The 23624-nt window shown below is 43.9% G+C and overlaps 1 long non-coding RNA gene across 2 annotated transcripts in view; it reads right to left on the bottom strand.

The window, feature by feature from the left end:
* Window positions 1-19599, bottom strand: part of LOC141102579 (uncharacterized) — a 41866-nt gene extending 22267 nt beyond the window's left edge. The window contains exons 1-2 of one of the 2 annotated variants that reach the window (XR_012235163.1): window positions 17330-19599; window positions 9662-9802 (exon numbers count right to left, since the gene is read on the bottom strand). This is a non-coding gene — a long non-coding RNA (uncharacterized lncRNA). Of the gene's footprint in view, window positions 1-9167; window positions 9803-17329 lie in introns of those variants that run through there. The other variant, XR_012235162.1, reaches the window with a different exon arrangement.
* Between the last annotated feature and the right edge of the window lie 4025 nt (window positions 19600-23624).

Below are 23624 nucleotides of genomic sequence, written 5' to 3'. Positions count from 1 at the left end.
GACTTCACTTGCACTGACTTATTAATCTTGGAATTTTGTTGGTCTGGAGTATCTAAATATACTGTATATATTCACATACTCCTTTATAGGGTTAGTTGTGTTGTGGATTATAATTATATATTTTTTTATATGATATTAATTCTCTATATATTTTTCACTTGATACATAGGGGGAGATTTACTAAAAATAGCAGACACAGAGTGTGGTGCAGCTGTGCATAGTGGGCAGCACAGTGGCTAAGTGGTTATCACTTCCACCTAGCAACAGTAAGATTGTTGGTTTGAACCCCAACCCTGGCACTACCTGCATTAAGTTTGCATGTTCGCCCTGTGCCTGCGTGGGCTTCCTTGCTGGGAGGTTAATTGGCTCCTAAGTAAATTGACCCCAGTACTTGTATGTATGAATGTGAGTTAGGGAACTTAGATTGTAAGCTCCTTGTGGCCAGGTACTGATATAAATGTGTAAATTGATGGTTGTAGAAGTACCTGTAATCAGGGCTTTTTTTTTTCAGGGAGAACACAGTTTCGGCACCTCCAGTACTAAATATAATGACAAGGAGCTCTGGGGTAAGCTGAAGGGTCCATCCATGCTGGCTGCTGGGGAATCTATTGTCACTGTGGGTATGTATTGCTTCAGGTAGGGGCAGGGGCGGCCGCCCCCCCCATCCTCTCCACCCCCTATATGCAGTGGATAGATTCATGCATAGCATGAATCTATCCACGGCCGCCGCTGCCGCCCCCTATTCATGTGTCCAGCCCGGGCATATGAATTAGAGCGGCCAGGTTTTTTTTTTTTAAGAACCTGATTAGAGCCATAGGCTCTAATAGGCTTCAAAATAGGGTGGACTCGGGACGCAGAGCATTGCATCTGGATCCCACCTAGGTGTGTTGCAACAGCAAATGAAAATTTGCTGTTGCAACACTGATCCTCCTCCGGGCCAATCGGGAAGTAGGTATGAAACCTGTTTCCCGATTGGCCAAAACATCAGACAATTCTATTGGACGCCTGGCGCCAGGAGAAGGAGAGAGGAGATACCGCTGAAGCTGGTCCAGGAAAGGACACCGGTCATCAGAGAAGCCTTCCCCGAGCCTGCCACGCTCTCAGCGCCCGCATCCAAGGTAAGGACAGCAGGTGGCAGTGGTGGGCTGTGTTAGTGCCGCGCGGGGGGGGGTAGTGCCGCTCCACCAGCGGCCTGGCGGGGGGGGGATGTTTGCCGCCAGCCTTAAAAAAAAAACACCGCAACTGGGTGGGGGGATCTTTTTTTGCTGGGGGTCAATTGTTAATGGGAGAGACCTACTGTTGGAAGGAGGGGTCTACTGTTGCTGGCTTCTGGGAGATCTATTGTTGCTGGGGTGGATCTATTGTAGCTGGGGGAGGCTATTGTTGCTGGGGGGGTCTATTGTTCCTAGGGGAGGCTATAGTTTCTGGGGGGATTTTTTGTTGCTGGGGAGATCTATTGTTGCATAGGAGGTCTATTGTTGCTGGCAGTGATCTATTTTTGCTATGAGGGTCCATTGATGCTGGGAGGGATCTATTTTTGCTAGGGGGGGTCTATTGTTGCTGGGAGGGATCTATTTTTGCTAGGGGGGGGGGTCTATTGTTGCTGGGAGGGATCTATTTTTGCTAGGAGGGTCTATTGATGCTGGGAGGGATCTGTTTTTGCTAGGAGGGTCTATTGATGCTGGGAGGGATCTATTTTTGCTAGGGGGGGTGGTCTATTGTTGCTGGGAGGGATCTATTTTTGCTTGTGGGGTCTATTGTTGCTGGGGGATCTATTTTCTGCCTTTTGTTTGCAAATTTCATACAAACTACCTAGCACTAAAAAATATTTGGTTCTGTATTCTCTAAAAGGGTTGGTACTGGGAGGTGGGTAGGGGGGTGGAATCCGAGGGACAGTGCTTGGAAGTGGGTGGATAGGGGGGCGGAGACAATGGGGGACTTGAAAGGGGGGAGTACCTGCACCTATTCTATGAGAAAAAAAAAGTCCTGCCTGTAATAAATAACCAGGTTTTGTCGTCAAAGCTTAATTGAACACGCTGAAGTTAGAAGCTGATTGGTTACTATGCACAGCTGCACCTGAATCTGTGTGCTCCAGTTTTAGTAAACCCCCCCCCATGCATTCATGCACATTTGGGTTGGAATTTATTCACTGTAATACATGGGATTAGCATTGCATTTGGTTTACAAATCATACGTACAATTTAATAGAACATGATAAAACATAGAATACAAGAAAAATGATATATATGGCTGTGCATACATATTGGATATACCATCTAATTCTGCACACAAATTCACATGGAGGAATGTGTTTAAAATGATGAAAAGGCAAAGGCTTGAGTGGAGGAGTGAATGTGTGACTCAAAAGGAGAAATAAATAGGTAAGTGGATCAGAGCAGAGCATGAGACAAGGAGAAAAACCGTATGATAAAAGGCCCGATACGCGGCGGGGTGGCGTGGGAATCCGGCGTGCAGGGACGGTGCGTAGGCTGTGGGAGGCCGCTGGGAGATAATTACCTAAGGAAAATATATATACGTGTATACTGGGGCTGGCAGAGAAAACTGGACCAGTCTGGGAGGGAGAAAAGACATTAAATATAGATAGATACTTTTATTAACAGTCATGTTAGGCCTGTAACAAAGACATAGGCTTTAAAGCTGAAACCTATTGATTTTTTTTTTTATTAAAAAAAAAAAACAGCACTAGGGACGGTACTTACCATGAATGGAGAGTGTCTCATGTGTTGGTGGCTGCTGTGTTCGGTTGAAATTTGAAGTCCTCTACCCAAAGACGCCTCCCGCAGCTGTGATCCTCCGGTGCTGTGAAGGTTAGTATGAGCGGCTGCACCTGTGCCAACTATGCCCGTCCTTTCCACCCCCCTACTCCATTCATGAAGATGTACTATGAGTCTCACAGTGAAAAACAGTCTATAAATGGAGGATGGATAGAAAGAACACTAAGCAGGTACTTCAATGTGGCCACCTTCTAGGCTGTCCAAATCTACCCATGCATCTGGCTCTATACCTGGCTGCAGTTATGCCCCGTACACACGGTCGGAATTTCCGACAGAAAAAGTCCGATGGGAACTTTTGGGAACGTTGGGAACGATGGGAACGTGTGTATGCCCCGTCGGACTTTTTCTGTCGGCATTTCCGACAAACTTAGATAGAGAACATGTTCTAAATTTTTCCGTCGGAAATGCCAACGGAGGTTATCCCGTTGGCAAGTCCGACCGTGTGTACGCGGCATAGCAGTTTACATGCTTGTGTTTGGGTTTGGCGCCCAGCCTTCTTTGTAGTTATTGTATAAATGGAGGATGAGTGGATGAAGAAACAGTCCTCTTCCTCCAATCACACAATGCTTTTCATTGTGAGGACCTACTGTATAGTGTACAGCGCCTTGAAAAAGTATTCATACCCCTTGACATGTTCCACATTTTGTCATGATACAACCAAAATTGTAAATGTATTTTATTGGGATTTTATGTGATAGACCAATACAAAGTGGCACATAATTGTGAAGTGGAAGGAAAATGATAAATGGCTTTCAATTTTTTTTACAAATAAATATGTGAAAAGTGTGTTGTGCATTTGTATTCATCCCCCCTGAGTCAATACTTTGTAGAACCGCCTTTCACTGCAATTACAGCTGCAAGTCTTTTTGGGGATGTCTCTACCAGCTTTGCACATCTAGAGGGACATTTTTGCCCATTCTTCTTCTTTGAAAAATAGCTCAAGCTCCATCAGACTGGATGGAGAGCGTGTGTGAACAGCAATTTTTCAAGTCTTACCGCAGATTCTCAATTGGATTTAGGTCTAGACTTTGACCTGGCCATTCTAACACATGAATATGCTTTGATCTAAACCATTCCATTGTAGCTCTGGCTGTATGTTTAGGGTCGTTGTCCTGCTGGAAGGTGAACCTCCACCCCAGTCTCAAGTCTTTTGCAGACTCTAATGATGCGTACACACGAGCGGAATATCCGACAGAAAAAGTCCAACGGAAGCTTTTCATCATATATACCGATTGTGTGTGTGCCTCATCTGACTTTCTTTTTCGAAAAATCTGATGGACCTAGAAATTGGAACATGTTCTAAATCTTTCCGACAGGCCCAAACCGATCGTCTGTATGCTGGTCCGACGGACCAAAAACGACGCATGCTCTGAAGCGAGTACGAGACGGAAGCTATTGGCTACTGGCTATTGAACTTCCTTTTTCTAGTCCCGTCGTAAGTGTTGTACATCACCGCGTTCTGGACGGTCGGACTTTGGGTTGACCGTGTATAGGCAAGACCGCTTGAATGGAATTCCATCGGAGTTCCAAAGGAGAAACCGTCGGAGTTTATTACGACGGCAAAACCGGTCGTGTGTACACGGCATAACAGGTTTTCTTCTAAGATTGCCCTGTATTTGCCTCCATCCATCTTCCCATTAACTCTGACCAGCTTCCCCGTCCCTGCTGAAGAAAAGCATTCCCACAATATGATGCTGCCACCACCATGTTTCACGGTGGGGATGGTTTGTTCAAGGCATAGTGCGGTGTTAGTTTTTCGCCACACGTAGCGTTTTGCTTTTAGGCCAAAAAGTTTAATTTTAGTCTCATCTGACCAGAGCACCTTCTTCCACATGTTTGCTGTGTCCTCCACATGGCTTCTCACAAACTGCACTCAGGACTTCTTATGAATAATCTAAGTGTATTGGGCCTACTTACACTCAGCGCTATGAGACGGGAAAGTTAAAACAAACAATATAGAACATCAAATTATCATAAAAAGCAGCTGCTAAAATTATTTAAAACTCATAAACTAATAGTATCCAGTCCACAAGTACATAATAACGCACCATCTAATACTGAAGCAGCGCTCCTGTCAGTCCATAGTATGACCGGCATTCATATGGTTAAAACAAATGAGAAACAGATGAATGACAATTGGTGGTGAAAGTCCAGAGAAGCAGATGGTGGTCCTAGTGTTAAATGATAAAATGTGCATCGTACACCAAGATCCACAAACGTGCGTCACACTCCCCAAAGGGTTTCACACTCGCCAGAAATAAGTAAATCTCAGGCCTTGAGATACTCAAATAGCTGTCATCCGCATCACAGATAGGGCTGCATATCACTTCTACAGGTACTCAGATATAGAAGAAAAACTCCACATAGCGTAATCCTGTTTACCTTTTATTGTAGTCCCCAAATTCTTTAAAACAGCACTTTCCAATAAATTGGCATCAATGAACGAATGTACAAGAGATGTCAGCGGAGGTTACTGTGCTTTCTAAGTTTGGTCGTCTCTTATTCTAACGGACTGTTGATAACGCTGACATCTCTTATACATTCGTTCATTGATCCCTATTTATTGGAAAGTCCTTCTACTTCACAATTATGTGCCACTTTGTGTTGGTCTCTGTCACATAAAATCCAAATAAAATACATTTACGTTTTTGGTTGTAACATGACAAAATGTGGAAAATTTCAGGGGGTATGAACACTTTTCAAGACACTGTAGCTTCTATGAATAAAGCAAGAAGGAAGAAAGTAAAGCTATGAGTAAAATAAAAAATGACATGGAAGGAATGCCCTCCCCCCCACCGCGATTGTCGGGAGACAATATGGTTGTTATATTTACAACCCCAATTCCAAAAAAGTTGGGACGCTGTGTAAAATCTACATTAAAAACTGAATGCAATGATTTGCAAATCTCTTAAATCCATATTTTATTCACAATAGAAATCATATCAAATGTTTAAACTGACAAAATGTACCATTTTAAGAAAAAAAAAAAAAAAATAAGGTAAATTTGAAATAGATGGCAGCAACATGTTTCATCAAAGTTGGGACAGGGCCATGTTTACTACTTCTTTTAACAACACTGATCTGGGAACTGATGAGACCAGTATCTGGAGTTTTGCTAATATAGGATTCTAATGCCAACTTTCCGACAACAAAACCATGGATTTTTTTCCGACGGATGTTGGCTCAAACTTGTCTTGCATACACACGGTCACACAAATGTTGTCGGAAATTCCAAACATGAGAACACGGTGACATACAAGACGTACGACGAGCCGAGAAAAAGGAAGTTCAATAGCCAGTGTGGCTCCTTCTGCTTGATTCCAAGCATGCGTGAGCTTTTGTGCGACAGACTTGTGTACACACGATCAGACTTTTCCACAACAAGTGAAGTTGGAGGTAAATTTGAGAACCTGCTCTCAAACATTTGTGGCCGGAAATTCCGACAGCAAATTTTCGATGGAGCATACACACGGTCGGACTTTCCGACAACAAACTCACATCGAACACTTCCCGTCGGAAAGTCCGACCGTGTGTACGCGACATTACTGCTCAACAGTCCTGGGTCTTCTTTGTCGTATTTTTCATTTCAAGATGTTGCAAATATTTTCAGATAGTGAAAGGTCTGGGCTGCAGGCAGGCCAGCTAAGTACATCCGACTTTTCTACTATGAAGCCATGCCGTTGTCATAGATGCAATAAACGGTTTAGCATTGTCCTGCTGAAAAATCTTTTCCTGAAAAAGACGTCATCTGGATGGGAGCATCTGTTGCTTTAAAGAATGGATATATCTTTCAGCATTGATGGCACCTTTCCAGATGTGAAAGCTGCCCATTCCAAACACACGAATGCCCCCCCCATATCAACAGAGATGCAGGTCTTTAATCTGAGCGATGATAACAAGATAGCAGGTCCCTTGCCTTTTAAGTTTGGCGGACGTGGTGCCCATGGTTGCCAAAAAGAATGTCACATTTTGATCAATCTGACCACGGAACATTTTTCCACTTTGCAACAGACCATTTTAAATGAGCTTTGGCCCAGAGAAGACGGTGACGTTTCTGGATCATGTTTAGATATGGTTTCTTTTTTGCATAACAGAGCTTTACCTTGTACTTTGGATGGAACAGCGAACTGTTTTTACAGACAGTGATTTTTGGAAGTATTCCTGAGCCCATGCAGTGTCAATCACAGAATGCCTGTTTTTAATGCAGCGCCGTCTCAGAGCTTAAGATCACTGGCATTCAAAATTGCATGTCGGCATTGTCCCTTGCAAATAGAGAATTCTCCAGATTTTCAGAATCTTTTGATGATTTTATGTACTGTAGTTGATGACATATTTAAAGTTGCAGCAATTTTACATTGAGGAACATTATTTTGAAATTGTTTGACAATTTTTAGATGCAGCTTTTCACAGATTGGTGAACATTATATCTACTGCCGGGACAAAGTCATCTAGTCTCCCCCCCCTCAAAGATGTATGGGCATTATTTGTCAGCAAAAGTCCCCCGACAAAAACACTTTTTTAGCTCCTGTTTGAAGTGCTCTCCGCTGCTACCCTTGCAGATCAGTCCTATGGACCAATTGACCATAATGTAAGTATGGGTACCTCTTAGAGGCCACGTGCTTCTCCTCTAACCATAATTATCATTGAATGTTATATCTTATCGATACCTACTATTTTCTAGATATCCTGCATATACACCAACTCCTGAGGAAGCGAGCAGAGCTCACGAAACGCGTCGAGTACAAAAGTTGTATATGTATACCATGTGTTCTATTACTGTAACCAACATGTCAATGGTCAAACCATGCCTCATGATGTTTTTATGCTCATTTATAATCATGTTCTTGGAACTTCAATAGATCCTTATATTTACTTGTCATGACCTCTATGACCAACTCATTTAAAGTCCCATGGGCTAATTCGTTTTATATTATATATTTTTATACCCAACAAAAACACTGAGCACTAATCTGCATTCTTACCCCCTAAGCATAAATTCCCCTTCCTCCCAGTACAAATCTGCCCCTCTGCTGAAATCCCCCTTCTCAGCACAAACCATTGCCCCATCCCCCAAATCCCCCCAGCTCAAATTTCCCACCCCCCCCCCCCAAAAAAAATGTTTAAACCTCCTAGCACAAATCCTCTACCCCTAAAAATTCCCCTCCTACTACACATCTTCTCTTCCCAGCAAAAATTGCCCCCAGCACAAATCCCCTTCCCCTCCTAGCACTCCTTCCCCACCTAATTTCCCCTTCTTGAACAATACTTACCCCCTGCCACTCCCCAAATTCCCCCTTCCAACACAAATCCCCTCCCCCCCAATCTCCTTGTGGTGCCCCCCCACCTCACATGATACCACAGTGCCCAGTGCAGCCGCCCCTCCTGCCCATCCCTTGTCCCGGCCCTGCTCCCATCTTTACTTCTGAGACACTCTTACTCTATAAGATGCTCCTTATTCAATAATGAACTAAGAGCCTTGTTAAGGTGTGCTAAATCCATGTCCCAATGGCATCCCTCTGACACTCCTAGACCAAAGTCATGGCAAGTGGAGTGATTTGTCCTGAGCCAGGGACACTGATTGGTCGAATGACCTTGCTCTCTCTCAGTGTGGGGTGTATCAGCGCTGGGAAGTGCTGCCAAAGTCCATAGTTGAGACTACATGTGCCTGGTGATTTTGGTTGGTCGGTCCGCATGGCAATTTCTTAATGAAAAACTGAAGGGCTGTGCTTACTGGTTAATTACTAGAACTTAATTACTAGAACTGACAGCCAACAAATGATCATATAGGGATGTAAGGATTTATGTCTCATGGACAGCCTATTAGCTGAGAATTCATAACAGCGCAAACTGTGCATGCACAGTTCAGAGTTAAAAAAGATTACTGGAATGGCAAAAGTCTCTGAGGCTTATTTATATATATAAAAAAAAAAATATCTGCTTTGTGAATGTCTCAAGAATTTGCACAGTAATCACATGTAATGTGTAATATGTTTTTTTTTCTTATGATCATCAGCTCCATCTAGTGGCCCAAATGTGCTATATTCCTGATTGAGGTTTTTCAGAAAAAAATACTACATTATGGCCACTAGATGGAGCTAATGATCATAGGAAATAAACATATAAAGGCAAATTATGGGGATTCTTAGTGACTGCTATGCAAATGCTTGAGACATTCGCACAGCATTTTTTTAAAATAAATAAACTTTTATGTTTTGCTGTTTATGGCGCCAGCTACTTGTATTCATCTGCAGAAAATGGGCTATGAAACCGGGCAAGGATCCATATAACGACATTCCTGTAGATTTTTCCAACTTCTTGCTACACTTGCTTCCTGTCCTATGCTAATCTCTTGCAATATGTATTATTTGTTTGTTTGTTTTTTTTCAGTGAGCCTGCGGTTTAGTTTATTCTCTATAAAAGTAATTTTTTGCTCTGTAGCGGAGTTGCTGTCGGATGCAGAGCAGAGTTGATCTGACACATCTCTTTGTGGGCGCAGTGCTGTGTTTCATGGCTCCCCAATAAGAAACGCCCGCTGCTTCTCCTTTTTTTTTTTACGATGCCTTAAAATCTCCCTGTGCTTATAAACCTCATTGCTCCTTTGCGAGACTACAAATAACTAATGCAATGCCTGCTGAGCTTAAAATAAGCTACTATTACAATTTACTCGCCTGCTTAATATGCCCCAAATACAAATAAATGACAAAGCTGAAATTATTGGTATGAACTTAGGATACTCGCTCGGTTCCTATCTACTATATTGCGGAATATTACTGCCGATGACTCAGTGTCTGCAGAAATATGTATTGTAATAAGTGGGTTTGGCAATATTACACTGTGTACAAGCTTTCGACTCTTTATAGGCTTACCGTTGGGAACTCCTTGTGCATGGAACACAATAAGAAGACTTAATCCTGAGGTTAGGAGGCCGCCACCTCTGGCGCGTTTCATCCACACGGAACGAGGCGGCTTACGCAACCGGTATTAATGAAAACTTGTACACCATCAGCCTGCAAAAAAAAATATTTATATGGCACAAGGTGAAAGTGGAGTTTTCAGCAATCTTGTTTGAATTCCCTGACTGATTAAAGGTAAACTCAAGCCCAAGGTTAGAATTAAAGTAGTAATAAACCTTCAGCGATTTTTAAAATAAACATTTCCGAGTAAACTTTGCGTTACAATTCTTACCGGAGGACTTGTAGTTTATAACTTTCAATGCTGCTGGCTCCTACTCTCTCAGAGCTGCTTCCCTGAACTTTTGGTCTTCACAGGAAACAATTAACAGTGGGCAGTGCGGTCTCCAGAAAAAGCTTGGAAAATATTGCCCTCCCGGGGAGCATTTGTGTGGCCAGGACTATGTCACTAGTGCCTTCAGGGGAACCAGAAACTGGATGTAAAAAAAGGTACTGTATATACTCGAGTATAAGTCGTTCCGGGTATAAGTCGAGGCCCTAATTGATCCGAGTATAAGACGAGGGTGAGAAATGCACAGCTACTGTAAGTGGAAAAGAGGGTCAACAATGCCCATTTGCAGCCTCACTGTGCCCATTTGCAGCCATAGGTCCCCCGGACTTCAAACTCGGTAGTTAAGGGTTCCTGGATGCCCCCCTAGCTGCAGCCAAAATTTGGGGTCTCTGAACACAAATGGTCCCGAAATGACAGCTGCAGATGGACACAGTTGACCGACTTTGGGGCCCTGTATCTCGGGGACACTTAGTGCTAGGAACCCCAAATTTGGTGTGCAAACTCAGTGGAACTAGCACCATAAAATATCCAAACCTGGGGTTTCTAGCACCAAGTATCCCCGAGATACAGGGCCCCAAAAATCGGTTCAGAAAATGTCAAGCATTTTTCTGCAGCAGAGAATGACTTTGGGGCCCCGTATCTCGGGGCCACTTAGTCCTAGGAACCCCAGCTTTGGATAAGTTATGATACCAGTTCCGCTGGGTTTGCACACCGAATTTGGGGTTCCTAGCACCTAGTGGCCCTGAGATACGTGGCCCCAAAGTCGGTTCAGAAAATGTCAAGCACTTTTCTGCAGCAGAGAATGACATTTTCCGAAACGATTTTGGGGCCCCATATCTCGGGGCCACTTAGTGCTAGGAACCCCAGCTTTGGATATGTTCGGAAAATGAAAATTTTTGCTGCAGAAAAGTGCTTGACTGGAGTATTAGACCCCTTTCACACTGGGGCGGTTTGCAGGCGTTATTGCGCTAAAAATACACGCCTGCAAACCGACCCAAAACAGCCGCTGCTGTTTGTTCAGTGTGAAAGCCTGAGGGCTTTCACACTGAAGCGGTGCGCTGGCAGAAGAAAAAAACTTCTGCAAGCCGCATCTTTGGAGCGGTGAAGGAGCGGTGTATTCACCGCTCCTACACCGCTCCTGCCCATTGAAATCAACGGGGCAGCGCGGCTATACCGAGCCAATACCGCGGCAATAGCCGCGCTATATGAGCGGTTTTAACCCTTTTTCGGCCGCCAGCGGGGGGTTAAAACCGCACCGCTAGCGGCCGAATACCGCGGTAAAGCAGCGCTAAAAATAGCACTGTTTTACCACCGATGCCCCCTACCGCCCCAGTGTGAAAGCAGCCTAAAGGAGGGGGGCACTTTCAGCACAAAAAAATGTGCTGAAAAACTCGACTTATACTCGAGTATATACAGTAAGTAAACCAGAATTCGTTTTTTGTTTATTTAACCAGCTTTAAATGATTTTACTTCATGCTGATGTAGCACACCTCTGACACCCCAAAGACAGGATCATAGGAGCTCAGCACTGTCCCTGATTTGGAGCAATGTCCCTCTGTCCCACTTTCCTACTCATTTGTCCCTCATTTTGGTCTATATAGTTGCATATAAAATGCACTTTTTATCTATCAAAAAGTATTTCTTAGTGCTAAACCTTTCATCTGATTTCTAAATTGCTGCATTTGTAAATTCCAAAAGTCAATATAAAGGAATAGTAGTGGTAAAAAAAAGCACTTGGGTTGAACCAATCTTGTTTTTTTGTACAATTCTCCTTTAAGGGGGAGTGGCAAGGGGTGTGTCCTATATCTGCATAAATTTGCTGATAGGCGTCCCTCATTCCCATCTCAAAAAGTTGGGAGGTATGCTGGATAGCACTTCTAGAGGACAAGAGCGGCTAACATTTCAACCAAGGGCTGAGTTCATGGCTATAATGGGGGAACCAAGGAAGGAAATTGGGCACCAAGTTTATTGCGAAACGTTTAAGAAGGTGAGGGTTGGGGGTCCCAGGTACCATAGCAGATCACCTACAGACTCTACAGATCCATATCATTGTTCAGCTTCACAGTGTCAGAACCTTTATGCCCTGTACACACGGTCGGACATTCCGACAACAAAATCCTAGGATTTTTTCCGACGGATGTTGGCTCAAACTTGTCTTGCATACACACGGTCACACAAAGTTGTCGGAAAATCCGATCGTTCTGAACGCGGTGATGTAAAACACGTACGTCGGGACTATAAACGGGGCAGTAGCCAATAGCTTTAGTTTCTTAATTTATTCTGAGAATACGTGGCACTTTGTGTGTCGGATTTGTGTACACACAATCGGAATCTCCGACAACGGATTTTGTTGTCGGAAAATTTTATAGCAAGCTCTCAAACTCTGTGTGTCGGAAATTCCGATGGAAAATGTGTGATGGAGCCTACACACGGTCGGAATTTCCGACAACAAGGTCCTATCACACATTTTCCATCAGAAAATCCTATCGTGTGTACAGTGCATTAAGCTGACCCCAAAACATAAGCATGTTCCCGAATTTCAGTGTGTCCTCCAAGTGAGTCACCAGGCCCTTCTGAATGACCAGCCTTCTTCATGGCTCTCCAGCAAGGGACCTCCCCTTGGTCTCCTCCTTGGCACAGCTTGTTCCAAACCAGGCAGGTGTCTGGGCTGGGCTCTTAGCAGCTTCCTTCTCTGTGCTCAGGGTGCTCAGCTGCCAGATAATTGTCAGCAATCATTGATCCCTCAGTGGCTCACCTGGTTATCATTATCTGCTCGTCAGTCCCGCCCTACAGCCAGCCTCTTTTGGTTATTTAAACTGCCATGTTCATTCCTTCCCTGCCTTTGCCTTGGTCAACATATCTAGGGCCGGATTAAGAGCATTATGGGTCTGGTGCTGAGGATTTTGGTGGGCCTTTTTAAGGAAACAAAATGAAAATGCAAACAATTTTTTGCTAAAACAAATTAAATATACTCTCACCAGTAACACCAGCCATGCAGCCTCTCAGCAGCAGCAATGCCACCAGTACCACCTGCTATGCGGTCTCTCACCAGCAGCAACATAGGGTGACCACATGTCCAAACTGCCATTTAGGGAAGACCAGAGCAGAGCAGAGCAACACATACACACAATATTAATATTATATGGTTTATATTTAATTGATTTTTTTGTTACAGTGACACATTTATTGAGCTGATTGTGATTATTATATTTTTTTATACTTAATGACATACGACTTGTAGTGTCGCATCATTTTTCCTATGCTCTGAATTTGTTTTAGACCAAATAGGGCCTGGGGTACATTGCAGAGAATATGGGATTGACCAAGTCCCATCATTGATATCAGTGTAAGTAAAATAAGACCCATCGTTGGTGTTTGCGGGACAAAATAAGTCCCATCCTTGATGTCAGCGGGATAATAACAAGGCCCATCATTGGTATCAGTGGGATAAAAAAAGGCCCATCATTGGTGTCAGTGGGATGAAATAAGCCCTGTCATCACTGTCAGTGTGAGTAAAATAAGTCCCATTGTTGGTGTCAGAGGAATAAAATAGATCAGATTTTTGGTGTCAGTGGGAACAAACAAATCCTCATCATAGGTGTCAGTGGGATAAAATAAGTCCCATCATTGGTGTCAGTGTGAGTAAAATAAGTCCAATTATTGATGTCAGTGGGATAAAATAAACCCCGTCATTGGTGTAAGTGGGATACAATAGATCCCGTCATTGGTGTCAGTATGAGTAAGATAAGTCCCATTGTTGGCATAAGTGGGATAAAATAAGCCCCATGATTTGTGTCAGTGGGAAAAAAGAAATCCTTACTGCAGAATGAGGGTACATCTACCCACGCACCAATGACCTAATGGGATAAAACGTAACCTTTTAGGACTTTATTAAAATTATGTATCTAGGACTGAATGTGTACTCATTACTTATGGGGAGGGGTATGGACTCCAAAAATTGGTAATTACCCAATCAACTGGTTGTCACTTTAATAGCTGTCCATTAGGAAAAAAGAAAACTCAATCCCCAATAGTCCTCAACATTAAGAATGTTCCACAAATTGGGAATATAAAAAGGGAATCACAGATATGTGTCCCGGAATGTCAGTCTCAGAATGCAGATATACGGTAGTAATGAGCAGATAATGAGCAGATTTTCACAATTTCTCTCAATGGGGAAACCTGGCCCAGTAGAATTTTGGAGATATTTCAGGAGGTTCCTTCTTGCTTTATGTAAAGTCACCAAAATAACAGGGACACAGGTCCCTTAGTGCATTCTGTCATAATTATAATAGCGTTGACTGTTCCAACCCCCCAAACCACATTGCTGCATTAGATGCTCCTGACCAGGGGTTTCTTTCTAAACAAAGGGCCAGTTTACTGTCCTTCAGAATTAAGGGGAGGGCGGGGGGCAGACTGTGGGTATTGGGAGTAAAAAGGGTCCCAACATCAAAGGGAATAAGCAATGTTCCATCGCTGGTGTCATTGGGAGGAATTGTATCCCATTGTTGGTGCCATTGGGTCCCATTGCTGGTGTAACTGGAAGGAATTGTGCTCCATCTTAGTTGTCATTAGGAGGAATTCTGCCCCTTCATTGGTGTCAGTGGGGGGAATTATGCTCCATTGTTGGTATTAGTGAATGAAAATAGTGCTCCAAGGAATGAAAAGCAAGCAAGGGGCCACATATGGCCCCTGGGCAGCAGTTTGGAGACCACTGCTCCTAACCAGTAAATGTTTCGAAAAGCCCCTTCTAGTGGGATGATCTTTTGTATTAGGCGCTCCTTGGTGCTCATTTAACAATTTACCATCTGACGAATGCATCATTCCTCGCCATCAGAGAGGTAGCAGCGTAGGACCAGAACAGGGTCCACCTATATGATCTGACTCTTTGAAGGAAAAATACTTTACTGGTAGATCCATCAGAACTATTTTTCACTTCTATCTGACCAGTGCTATCACACACCCATCAGGCAATAGGAACCCAGGCAGGAATGCACATCAGTCTGAGGTTCTTGCCCTCCCCCACTAACAAGGAAGATAATTATTTGGGATGGAGTTTCTTTTTACACATATTCATGACGATAATTACTTATTTGTTAGCTAAGGATACTTTCCACTTCACATTACATTCACACATTTTATATTTTATTCGTATACTCATATCCACCTCACTTTCACATTTACACATTCTTTATTTCATTATTATACATTGTTTTTTCACACACCATCCCCCTTTGTCACATTTATGAGATATATTCATCCATCTCATTAGATGTTTATGCACTCCCTATTCACAATTTTGAATATGCAGGGCTTTCATTCACATATGAGTTTAAGCTCCAGTCTTGCGAGGTGACACCTTGAGAAGAGGTGGCATTTTTCCACTATGACTTCCTGTTGTCCCCTGTTTCAAGGCCCACCACTTCCGTGTATTATATGGTTGGGTAACTCTCTTTACGTACAGCTCTGGGTGCGCTGACGTATTAGATCTGTCCATTGGCTCCTGGGGAACATGTGACTTCCATTTTTAGATAAGTCACTTGTTCCCCTTTTCCGGATTCTTATAGCCGAGAAGCTATTCGTTTCTCTAGACCCTGTGACCATGTCAGGTGACAGGTCACGTGATCCTCCCTGTCTCCGCTTTTCGCACATTGCATTGATCCGATACACGCGACTGAGCAGAGCGGAGCATGAAGGTCACGTGGCCGCGTCGGAGGAGACGCGGTCATGTGACCCTTTGTTTATTTTTATATATGCAATGGGGGAATACCTCTCTTACAAGGTTTATTTTTATATACACGATCTTGTAGTTATCTCTATACATTATATGGATGAACCCCTTCATAACCTCCAGAATTGGGCACAGATGTTTATAGCACTGCTTAAATTCCATTTTTGCTGGCTTTTTCCTTCCTGTTTACATTGTTTACTAATCCCCATTGGTTTATGGATACGTTTTCTCCCCTCTCATTGGTGGGTGGTCCTATTGGATACTTCACGGCAGTCAGCTGACCCCTCTCTGCCCTATCAGGAGTGGATTTATCATGTGACCCTATAATTGATGTTTGATTGGTCACACTATTTGTGTAGTTTTTATATATATATATATTTGTACAGTGTAGGGGATGAGTTTGATGCCCCAGTTGAAGTCCAATTGGACGAAATGCGTCCGGCGAGCTACACTCTTTCCTACACTTTATTTTATCTTTTTACGTGATCACGCTATTTTATACTGTTTGTTGATTATTGGTGTTTTCCAATAAATACATCATTTGATCTGCACCATTGGCGCTTTTATATATATTTTTCTGGGAACCACCTATACATCCGAGTTTTCCATGTGGCTGGGATTCTCTTTTGGCCTTCCGGACTGGCAATTGCGATTGGGACTTCAGAGGGAGGATTCCCCTCGAGATCTGGGGTTCCTTGAATCCATCACCCTCCATCTGTGATCTCTGAGCCTGTCTGATTCGGTGTCACCAGCATCCGAACGAACCTTGTCCCGAGAATCGTATTTCATCTGTTTTCTGTACAAGATTGTATAACCTATGATACGCAGACGTGAAGATTTTCCATGTATGCTGGACTTTTTCCACCAACTGTTTATTTTGGGACTATCATTTTCATCCATATGGACACCATTGAATTTCACTTGTTCAGTGTGTGACACGAGTTATATTTATGTGTTTGTCTTTGTGGTTAATATCACTGACTGGCTTACCATCATTTTCACTAGCTCTACATTTATTTTTATTACATGTTTAGAATATTGGTCATATTTTATGTAGCTGCTGTTCTTTACACATTGGGTTAGCGCAGTGTTATATATATTTTTTCTTTAGATAATTAATTGGGATGGAGTTTCTTTTTACACATATTCATGACGATAATTACTTTCCACAATTTCCATTTGCATGTGTATCTACTGTAAACAAGCTTTCAAAAGATTAGAGTTTCCCTATAAACCAAACAGCCTTTGTACCCCACTGCCATCTTGTCTGGCGTTCGATGTAGAGCAGGGTCTGTGCAGGTTCCCCCCGATGAGTGATAGTCCTAACTGGCGTTTATAAGTAATCAGCAGGATTTACAGGAGAGACAATCTTCTCAGTTCTTCTCCTCCATAAAACAGTATAACAAAATAAACATGATGGATACAAAGAGACAATTCTTTTTATGTTCAACTATATTAGATGGAAGGCAATAAAGCAGGCGGGAGAGTGGCCTCGATTGGCATTATTCTGCAATAATGTTCTCCATTATTGCTTTCCCGAAGACTTTCCTACAGTCCTCACCTTGTGTCACCCCACATCCAGCGCATTGGGGAAAGACCTCCGATCCTTAAAGGACACCAGTCACAATTACCTTGCAGAGGCTGCCATTTTTCAGCTGAAAAAGAAAAAATTAATGAGGATGTAGCTTACGGATTCAGCAGTTACTAGAGACATCACTGGGGCATGATGCAGAGTAGAGGGGTGCAGCTGGGGATTAAGGGTCCATTGGGTTACAATACAAATATTTACATTTAAAGCCAAACTCCGGGCAGATAAAGTGTCACTAAACCCACATCATAAAAACTATCAATAAATGGTGTATTATATGCTATTCATACTCACTCAGTCGCTATGAGATTTGTTTTCTGTGAAGTGACAGGGTACCCCACTGCTGTACATCCAGTCACACAGTATCCCCAATTTGCATCCAGACACAGAAAACAGTCTCCGAGCTCTGCTCACTGAGGGGATAACAACCTGGATGTTAATAGAAACCATGGGTTCCCAAACCGACAGCAACAAAAACCAGGGACAACTGTCTCCCCACACACACACAGCTCCACTCGATTCTCTCGCCCAATGACTTGATCTTCTGTACAACTCCACTTGATTCACTCCTTTTAGTAGAAACCAACAGTCTCTTGCATTCTCAGCAACAGCCCTACACAGGCCAGGAACTCCCAGTCCTCCAGAAAATTAGCACATGTGTTGTGAACTGCATCCCGGAGCACCTCCACTCCCCTGCAGACACTGGTCTCAGCTCCACCCCCGCCGGAAACACTAGCCCACCCGGCCGCCACTCCACAAGCCCACCCGGCCACCCCCTTACCAGTCCACGCGACTGACCCTCTTCACCAATCTTCTACCTGACTGACTCAGCATAGATCCCCCAGGGAAAGGCTGAAGACCCAAGCACAGCGCTGTCCCCAAGAGAGACCTGCCATATGTGGCAGCCTCTCCCCCGCATATCCCCGCACCATACTGCTGCACCCACACCTTCATCCCTGCTCTGGCTGCCTCCCAGGAAAGCCCCCACAGCAGGCCCTCCAGGCCAGCCACCTGACCACCAACCTGAGGCAGAGCACCCCCAGACTAGGGGGTTTGTCTCAACGGTCACCAACAGCCTCCCCAGCACTGCTTTTCCATCTTCCAGCCGACTTCCCTCCCGGCATGACCCATTAAAGGGGTCACTTAGTCCCCTGCCAGGCCCACCACCTGGGGGTTGGTTAAGGGCCCCTAAATATGCAGAACAGCCCCTCTGTCACGTTTCCACATACCTTATGGATGAGCCCGGTAATGCAGAGGAAGGCCTCCCTTACATATCTGACTCGCGGCCCCTGATAGAGCAGACAGGGGACCTGAGAGTACAGAATGGTATGGGTGCCTGACGGGTAGGTGGTCAGGAGAGTTGCTCCAAAGATCCTGATGCCACAGGAATGAGGACTGGTAGAGGCAGTAGAGGAGCTGGGTCAGCACAGCAGGCAGTAGAGGAGCTGGGTCGGCACAGCAGGCAGTAGAGGAGCTGGGTTGGCACAGCAGGCAGTAGAGGAGCTGGGTCGGCACAGCAGGCAATGCACAGCGGATCAGTCCTGGGGGATTTGGAGCACAGATAGGCACAGGCACACACAGGTTAGAGAAACCGGACAGGCACAGACACACACAGGTTAAAGAAACCGGCAGAGGCAGGTCGGAGTACAAGCTTGGTTGGCAACAGGCGGACAGTGTGGTAACAAGAGGAGCAAGCAGGATCAAAGTCAGGGACAAGCCAAGGTCATGTAGCGGGAGCAGGCAGGAATAGTCAAAGGCAAGCCGGATCAGAACACAGGAACAGGATCTCAAAGCAGATTACAGGTAGCAGGGGTCACAGGAAGCTGCAGATCAGACAGCACTGACTCTGTTTACAAGCCCAGTTTAAATAGTACATCTAGCGCCAAAACTCTCCCGCGTACGCACCTGCACTCGCAGACGTGCACCAGCAGCAAGATTCCTTCTGTACGGTATTTCCAGACACCCTCCTAGCCGCTGTCCACTAGTTTCTAGATTCTCCAACATTCTAGAACCAGGGGGACGCACCAGAGAGCTATCTGTATGAGTCAGGGTAAAGTTTGGCTACTCTCACACTAGCAGCACACACACTAGAGGATGCTACATCTGTATTCTGCAAAAAGCCTGGTTGATTCTGCTGCTCTCTATCTCCCCCTTCTGTTCATGTCCCCAATTCAGCTAGGGATTTTGCAGCTGTGGTGGCAGCTCTGCACATGCTCAGTTTCCACTGAGTTTCTATGCTGAGCATTTCCTCCCTATCACATCTGAGCAGCCCATGTGACTATAGAGTCACACACGTAGGCATAAACAGTGGTAAAGGACAGTCCACTCCCTCCCTCCTCCTCCATGCCCACTAACCAGCTAAACACAATGCGGTGGGGTATTACATCTTGATTGATGGAGGCTTCACCTCCCTGTTATTCTAAGACATAGGCTGGAGTAGCGTGACACAGCGTGTGACTGGCAGAAATACATCCAGACCATGTTATTATAGTAAAGATTTAATTTATATATATATTTGTATGACAATTTAAAACAGATTATTGATATTATTTATTTATTTTTACTCTGTATTCCAAAGGCTTTTTTTTAAACATGTGACCAGCAGCAGAGGACTAGAAGCTCCTCCTGCGTATGTTTCCCTGCAGACATGGTGGGAAAGATCTGGGTCATGTGACAGCTGTATATCAATTAGGAAAAAGGTACTTACATTTTTTTTTAAATTTATTTATTTAAATAATTACAGTGCCATCATCCATATACAGAAATAGAAGGGACAATGGGGGTTATTTACTAAAGGCAAATCCACTTTGCACTACAAGTGCACTGCAAGTGCACTTGAAAGTGCAGTCACTGTGGATCCAAGGGGGACATGCAAGGAAAATTAAAAAACAGCATTTTAGCTTGCACATGATTGGATGAATAAATCAGCAGAGCTTCCCCTCATTTCAGATCTTCCCCTCAGATCTACAGCGACTGCACTTCCAAGTGCACTTGTAGTGCAAAGTGGATTTGCCTTTTATAAATAACCCCCAATGTAAAGTAAACAGTATGTGTTTAGTATCACATTAAGGCCCTATTCGCACCTGAGCACAGTGGGAATGCGTGTTCCCACTCAAGTTTTTCCTGCACATTTTTTCGGTGTTAATGCGCATCACACATGGGAAGGCAATTCACTTAAATGGGTTGCCCTATGCTTGACAAACACCCCAAAGTAGCTCCAGAACCTTTTCAGTCGTTGAGCTTCTCGCTTTTTTCAATGCATGTTTTGGCACGTTTGCAGCGCATTTTGACGCATAACAATTCTGCTAACTGTGTTTGGGGTGTCATTAACAATTAATGGCACTGCAACCGTGACACATATGTGCAAAGCACTTTAAGTGCATTTCTGAAAGGCACAGCAAATTGTGCTTTGCTGTGTATTTTGTTGCACATTTAGGAAACGCTCAGGTTTGAATTCAGCTTAAAAGAAACAATTTACTTTGAGGGCTCGGTTACACCATGAGGTTCATCCAAGCATGCACTCTTTTTTTTGCGTTCCAGCGCATTATAATGCAGCCTGTAGGCAGGTGCCTACAAAGAGGACTTGATGTTGGGTGAGCAAGTTAACTGGTCTGCCCAGAAAGGGGTTAATTGGGTCTGGACTCCTTTGCTGGGCTTTTTGGGCCCTGCCTTCCTTCCCAGTGCATATTTAAATAGGGGGGAGGGGGAGCTTACACATGAAACGCTAAGAAAGGGAACGTCTGAGGAAACTGACAGCTTTGGAGGACACCAGTTATGGACTACACCTATTAAGGTATGCCTGGGCAGTCTCAGATTTATTAGTTAGGGTTGGAACTATATGGCACTAGTATGGACATGTTCACATACTTGCCTCAAGGTCTACAGCTGTGAGGCCTAACTGCTCAGAGACTTGCCTCATGGACCCCAGCTGTGAGGTCCTAGCCTGTTAAGAAAGTAATCCCATGGTTTTCAGCTGGGGGTTCCGACTGTCCAAGATTCATGTTTAGCATACCTCCCAACTGTCCCTGATTTCGAGGGACTGTCCCTGATTTGGAGCAATGTCCCTCTGTCCCTCATTTCTCCTCATTTGTCCCTCATTTTGGTCTGATCTATATAGATGTATATAAAATGCACTTTTTAACTTTTTATCTTTCAAAAAGTGTTTCCCAGCGCTAAACCTTTCATCCAATTTCTAAATTGCTGCATTTGTAAATTTTAAAAGCCAATATAAAGGAATAGTAGTGGTAAAAAAAGCACTTGTGGATTTAATTAACCTTTTTTGGGGGTTAATTCTCCTTTAAGGGGGTATGGCAGGGGGCGTGCCTACATACATTTGCTAGTAGGTGTCCCTCATTCCCATGTCAAAATGTTGGGAGGTATATTCTAGGAAGGAATCATTACCATAACAGCCTCTGCCTATTATGCTCCCAGTCTCACTAATGACTGCCGGGGCCTAAGGCCTTAATTATACAGGCCTATGTAAACGTATACCCATGTAAGGGCCATGTTTAAGCTCACAGGGTTGCACAGGTAGTGCTGTCAACTAGGATACAGCATCTGCATGGATATGGCTGCTGCTCCCAATTTGACAGTCAAACATGGACTGCCTGCATGGTGGGATGCATGGAACCATAGTTCCAAACTGTCCCTCTGTCCCTCTTTCCTCCTCATGTGTCCCTCATTTTGGTCTGATCTATATAGTTGTATATAAAATGCACTTTTTATCTATCAAAAAGTGTTTCCCAGTGCTAAACCTTTCATCTGATTTATAAATTGCTGCATTTGTAAATTCCAAAAGCCAAAATAAAGGATTAATAACGGTAACAAAAAGCACTTGTGTGTTTAACCAATCTTGTTTTTTTGTACAATTCTCCTTTAAGGGGGCGTGGCAAGGGGTGTGTCCTATGCCTGCATACTTTTGCTGATAGGTGTCCCTCATTCCCATCTCAAAAAGTTGGGAGGTGTGTGTTTAGTTAAGGAGAAGACTGTCCTCTAATTGCTGAATGAACTGGTGCTGGTGGTGGTGGGCAGCCTCTGTACTTTTAGGGAAGAACCAGCTATTACGAGGGTCCCCTGGGGGGGGGGGGGGGGGGGGGGGGTAGCGCCACATGAGATTTGTTGATTTGGTTTAGATCTACCTTACAGAAAGTTCTGATGACACTGAATAAAGGTTACTGTGTGTGGCCAGCTGATATCCTTATTTTTCTTTTTTGGAGTGTTTTTATGTGTCAGCTGATTCCAAGCAAAAAGCAAAATAAACCAGAATGACAGCTGTTCCCGGACAGATGGACAAGAACCCAATAAATCCAGGACACATTAAACAGGTGCTCTGTATATCGGAGAGAAGCTGCCCAACAGAGCAAAATAAAACGTGCAAATCCCAAACTCCGGCTGTTAGTACAGAGCGCGCTGCTGTCCCCTCGCTGGAATCTTCATGCAAAACATGTTACTGAGAATTGGACGATTTCACGCCTCGTAAATTTAACGTCAACTGGCAGAAGTCAAGAGAAATTAAGATTTTTTTTTTTTTCGGTCGGTGTCAAACTTTATTGCATTAGAGTTCAGCAAATAGCTTCCAATTACAGGATCTATAACTTTGTTGGACACCCAGCTGTACCGTTTTAATGTCCACAGTATGGGAAGGGACGAATGGGTCATTTAAAGGATGTTTTTCATCAAGAGGATAGACTGCGTCTAAAGCTACAAACCTTTGTGAGATGGCGGCTGTAACTTGTTGCTTCTGCTGTTAGTGAAAACTTCTCGCCAGTGCTAATAATCATTATTAGAACAGATGTAGATGGTTATTTAAAGCTGAACTCTGGGCATATTAAAAAGATGCAAATTAATGCAGTTCTGTATTCATAAAAATGATTTCAAAGGATTTTATTTTAAATACCGATACCCAGTGAAGTGAATAGCCTCAGATGATGCACAGGGATTAAATAAATCTCCCCACATAAGTTTTACATGTATATATCCTGTCTTTCCCTTTGGAAAGTGCAGATTGTGTTAGAAATCTTTCTTCCTGCCTGTTTCAGCAGTGGGTGTTGAGTCTGGGCTTACACTGTGTGAGAGCTGATTCGAGGAAAGGCACCCCCCCCCCCCCCACCTCCACCTCCACATAGGAATATGCAGAGCTGTGGTCTGAATAGACAAGCTACCAGCTTATCTACCTCTAAGTTCCCTCCCAGACACAATTTTTTAGCTGCTGTTATATTGTGTGTCGGAGAACTTGTCAGAAGTGACTCTTCTGATAACAAAGAAACGG

Source organism: Aquarana catesbeiana, linkage group LG07 (assembly GCF_042186555.1).
Source record: "Aquarana catesbeiana isolate 2022-GZ linkage group LG07, ASM4218655v1, whole genome shotgun sequence".
Lineage (NCBI taxonomy): Eukaryota > Metazoa > Chordata > Amphibia > Anura > Ranidae > Aquarana > Aquarana catesbeiana.
The sequence above is the reverse complement of the archived record's forward strand: the minus strand, read 5'-3'. Positions and strand labels throughout refer to the sequence as shown.